We start from the raw sequence: 6,000 nt of genomic DNA on the forward strand, positions 1-6,000 counted from the left end.
GTACCTCAAATCAACTTCAAAATAATAACCTTCTTCTTCGTCATTCAATTCCTCTTGAGAAGAAATAACAATATTCATCAAAGCCTTTTCATAATCCTTTTCTTCCACCCACTCTAATTTACCATAAGGCAGAGATTGAGACATTGCCCATCCATACAAATTATTAGCATCAAAATACATCAAATAATTACTATCTTTTTCACTATTATAATTTGGAAGATATTTATTATTTGCTTTAGCATATCTTTTTGAACATACTTGTGATATTCCACCTCTCTTGGACTTCTCAATCATCAAAAGCATATCAACATCACTGATTAAATCTATATCTTGTTTTGTCATTTTCAACATTGCACTCCAAGCTAAACCAGGAGCTGTGAAATAGTGGGCAGGGTCTAATCCATAACAATTTTTATTATGACAGAGTGTTCTAAAAGCCTCAAACACATCAGCTAACAATAAAACATCTGTTTTTAGATATAAATCATGATATTCTCCAAGGTTCTTTATCTTAAATATTTTCCATATTTCTTGTGCGTGTTTATATTCCTTATCACTTATCTCTTCTTCATAAAGGTTATTATAGAAACTTTCTTTTGAAGGAAGTTGTGTTTCTTTAAATCTCATAAATGAATCCATATAATCATAAGGATAAATTCCCTTACTTGTAAGAATTTTCTCTTTACTTTAAATTTCATTCCTTGTTTGAATTTCCTCTCTCGTAAGAATTCCTTCTTTAATCAGAATTTCATCTTTAATCTGAATTTCCTCTTTAGTTCGAATTTTCTTTATAATTAGAATTTCATCTTCAGTTAGAATTTCCTCTTTACTTTGAATTCTCTCTTTAATCTGAATTTCCTCTTTAGTGAGAATTTCCTCTTTTGGAAAGAATGAATTAAGATTTGGAAAAGAGTCCGTGGAGCTTAGATTTGATGCGAGGTAGGCTAGTGGTGTTCCCATAAACTTGTAAGAATCTAAAAACCTAATACGAGTTATCGGTTTTGTGAATATCATTTTTGAAAATGAAATATACTTTTGACTTGTGTTTGTTATAGCAGAAATATTCCCTGGTGTTTTTGAAAGTTCATTTATAAATAGATGTGTATCATAGTTGGCGCTGTTGTGAAGAAAGACTGGAATAAAAGAAGGTAATTTATAATTAAGATTACAACAGGAATGAGCGGGACCTCTATATTTACCAGTAAGATGACAATGGTCTCTAACTTTAAACTCCTTAATTTCCCCCTCACAAATATGACAGATATTGTTCATTCTAAATTCTAATTTTTCTTCTTTGGTTAATTTCATCGGTTCATTTGTTTCTTTCATTAATTTAGTGAGTCTTATACAATCCTTTTCTAATCGTTTTACAAACTCTTGTGAAGCATTTTTTCCACGATAATGTTCAAGTTTGTTATACTTTTCTCCAACAGATGATTTGATATAATAACAAAAACCACAAGGAATATGTTTTTGATATTTATTTGTATATGGTTCTTTTGGATTAGGAGAAGCAGTATTTATCTTTTTAAGGATACATTCAAAATCAGCGTATATCACAAATGGGTGCATGATAGATTTATTATAATCTTAAAAATAAATCTTTTCACCAGGTTTAGGCATTGTAATTACAGCTGATTTATGATTACTACAATATTTTGAATGTTGTTCTAATCGTTCTTTTGTATGAAATGAATTAAGACATCGCTTACAAGGATATATTTTGTTTGCTGTTCTGAATACCTGAGAAGAGATTAATCTTGATAAATTATTGATGTATGTGTAATGTGAATTCTTTCCAACACTAAAATATAAAAGGTCAATGTGTGTTTCTTCATTTTTATAGTTGTTTGAAATTTTTAATATTTGAACTTTGTTTGTATCCGTTAATCCATATACATTAATAGAAAGATTATTCTTTTTCTCAAATTTAGGAATATCTGTTAATGGCATTGGGAATTTAAAATCTTTAATGTCCAAGGTATTCTCATATTTCATATATTGTTTTACTCTTTCTGAATTACATTTTGGTGGATGTAAGTGAGCAAGAACAGACCAGAGAAAACATTTATTATCATTGTTCTTAATATTAACAACTGCCTTCTTTAGTTTTATTTCTTTTGGTAATTCAATATAAGAAGAAGCTTTAAGAGGGTTTGATTTTAGAATGTGTATATCTAAAAAGATGATTTTTTTAATATTGAATCCACTTCCTACCACTGTATTATCAACATCCTCCTCTTGTCTTGATAGTTCTTCATAAACCCCACTATTCAAAAAATCTTGAAATGATGTTATAAAATGAAGATCTGTTCTCATATAAGGAGTTTGTTCTTCATCTTGTCTTTTCATATTCATTTTCACTCCCATATAAAACTTTAAAGTTTTTATTTCTTTTAATGTCTTTTTAATAAATTTTTCAACATCGGGTTTCACTATTTCAATTGATTCAGCTATTGATGATGGACCGGGTTCTCCAAATTGAAAAATCCTTATTTTTATATGCCCTTTAAATGCCTCATCAGTGTTTTTAATATAATAGTCTCCCTTTACTTTAAACTCATTTTTTTTTGTGTTTTTGTGATTGAAGATGTTGATTATAACTACTCTTCAAAACATCCTTTGAACAGATATCACAATGTTTTCTTTCCAACTCAAGAGGAGATATTTGATGAAATAGATTAAATGTGTGTTTGTTGGTTCGGAGGTGTTTTCTATAATGTTTATATTCGTGATTACAAACATCGCAGTACGTTGTATTCACCATATTTATAGAATAAAACTTTGCTTAAACTAAAATTTTCTTGATGAAAATTTCGTTTAATTTATAGGTGAATCTGTGCTTAAAAACATTTTATCCTCCAACTTTTTCACTTAATAAATACAATGTTTCAAGACACAAAAGACAAGTTTCAATCAATCTCTTCATCTGTTAAAGATACTGAGAAATATGTTAAGGATGTAAAATTGAACAAAGATAAATATAACAACTATTGGATAAAAACTATTATGGTAAATAATATGAGTTCTTCAATTTCCTTCAGTGGAAGGGCTTTTAGTATACCTGGTAGAACATCAATTAAAGTATCTCTAACAAAAGTTTCTCCTCTCCTTCTAGTAATATATTCAAAACTAGAAAAAGCAATGAAACAAGAAAAAGTATCAAAGAACAAAAACCTTATGGATGAAGCTTTAGAAAGAAAAGATAAGACCATCTGTAATATGCAAGGAGAAATTTGTATTTTTTTCAACAACCCTAAAGATGTAAATCTTGATGAAATAAAAGATGTTAATATATCAGGTGAAATGACATTTCGTTCAATAGTAGTTAACGATAATTTTAAAATTACCTTTAATATAAAAAATGTTGTCGTTGAATCTGATAATGAAAAAAGTATATCGATATCGATGGTAATATACAACTGAAAGTATAGATGAATTTCAGTTTAAGTAAAGTTTTACTATATAAATATGCTAGACTTTCCTGATTCTCCATATGACAAATTTGAGAATTGTCCTGCGTGTGAAAGACGGGATTAAACACAGAGTCAAAAGCCTATAAACAATGTATATTCTGTGATTATCTTCTAATTAATGATAATAAAAAATATAAAAAGGAAAATAATTCTTTTAGATTTACACCAAAAATGAATTACTTTACAAGATTGATTAGAGAAATGAATGTAAAGTATGAGGATGATAACACACCTTTCCTTACAAGGGAAGAAACTGAACGTATAAGAGAAATGTTCAAAGGATTGTTGTTGTATATTATTCATGGATGTAATTTTCAGGCAAATATCAACACAACATATTGTATAAATAAAATAATGGATTATCTTGAAATTAAACCTGAACTTAGGATAAAATATAGAGTTTCTAAAAAAGCCAATAATAAATTAAATAACCTGTTTTTCAAATATATAAATGAATGATTTTTTACCTATTTGGGAAAATAAGATAAAATTTAACAACCATAAAAATCTCCCAAATTCATTAAGATGTCTCATAGTTGGTTCAAGTGGATGTGGAAAAACCTGCTTACTTTTAAAAATGCTCCTCACTCCCAACTTTTTAGATTATGATAATTTAATAATTTTCACAAAGTCGAGTTTTCAACCAGAGTATCAACTACTCTCACAAGGTTTTAATGCTGGTCTTCAAAAAGAAGATATAATAGGTTTATTTAAACGTCAAAAAAACCTAAATGATTATAACATTGAAGATATAATTCAACTATTTTGTGATACACAGAGATGTAAAAAGAAATCAAATCTTATAACTTGTATTCTTAGTGATAATACGGATGATATACCGTCTCCCCAAGATTTGGATAAATCAAAAAGAACCTCGTTATCTTTGATGATTGTGTTAATGAGAGAAACCAAACGGTAATGGACAGCTACTACACAAGAGGGAGACATTCTTCTTGTAATTGTATTTATCTTAGTCAATCGTACTTTCAACTTCCTCGTCGTTCCATCAGAAACAATGCTAATACTTTTATTTTATTCAAGTTAAATTCAATAGATATCAATAATTTTTGGAGAGATAATTGTTCTACATTATGTAGTAAAAAGAAATTTGAGGATTATATGAAGCACACGACTGAAAAATATAAATATATTGTTGTGAAACAAGATGAGATATTAAGGGATATATTTTTTGTTTTATAAACAATTACATATATAAATGACAACTATTATTATAAATCTTGTGGGTAAATCTGCTTCTGGAAAAAACTTTCATAAATCAAGGTTCTTGTGTAGTACAAATGAGAATATTGTAAATTTACTTAAAAAACACCCCGTGATACGCATTGTATCAACAACAACTAGAGTAATAAGACCTGGAGAAGTAAAAGGTGAAGATTATCACTATATTTCAGTGGAGGAACATATGCGATTGAGGAATGAAGGACAAATATTTGAGGAGGTTTCTCTTGGTACAACAAAATATTCACATTGTAAGAGTGAGTTAAAGAAACTAAAATCTGGTGGTGTTGGGATATTAGAAACTAATCCAGAAGGAACGAGACAAATTATTAAATATCTGAGCGGAGTGAAGATTTTATCATTCGGTTTTGATGTTGATGAAGAAACTCAACACAAACGTATGAAAAGCAGAGATGCAAGGATTAGTGAAGAAGAAATTACAACTCGCATTAATGTTAATAAAGAATTTGATGAAATATTTAAAGAAAAGGATTTATTTGAACACATCTACTTGAATGATGAAGAAAAGGAAAATTTCCCTGTTGATCTTTACAATTCATTAAATGATATTTTACAATAAATAAATGGATACAAAAGAAAGAGCAAGAAGATTTAAGGAACATCAAGAGTTGGTTTCAAAAGTTGTAAAACAACAGGAAGACATAAAGAAGAAACGCAGACAGAAACTAACGGGCGAAGAAGCATTTGAAAAAAAACAAGAGAAATTTTTTAAACCACTTTTAAAAACTTCCCAAGAAAAAATGAAAGATGTTTCCACAGTTCCCACAGTAGAATATACTCCTAGAAAGCTTCAAATCTTAAAAGATTTCAGTCAAATGACGGAGGAAGAATTAGAGCATTTAGGAGAATTAGAATATGATGATGAAGGTTTATTTCAACAACTGGAAGAGATTAATCAACCCCCTGATTATATTGTGAATGCTGTTCAAAACAATGAATATTCAGCGGATTCAAAAACCAAAGCAGGACTCATTCCAACAGAACAACCAGCAATATTTCTTCTTGTTCAAGAAAAGGTATTGATATTTAATGATGAATTAAGGTTCTTAAGTTCTGCTCAACCCCCTGTTAAACTAACTCCGAGATTAATGTTTCTTCTCACAAAAGATGGAAGGCAAGGTTCAACTGTGAGGGATGAATCAAAGTATATTGATAAACCATTGGATATGGAAAATAATGATGATAGAGTATATATTGATTTGCTGAACACTCTAAATTATAAGGTTATTCTTTCTGGTAAAAGTAGGAAGAATGAGAAGGAGAA

Source organism: Eptatretus burgeri, chromosome 13, assembly GCF_056783735.1.
Source record: "Eptatretus burgeri isolate ZD-2024b chromosome 13, Ebu_testis_v1, whole genome shotgun sequence".
Classification (NCBI taxonomy): Eukaryota; Metazoa; Chordata; class Myxini; order Myxiniformes; family Myxinidae; genus Eptatretus; species Eptatretus burgeri.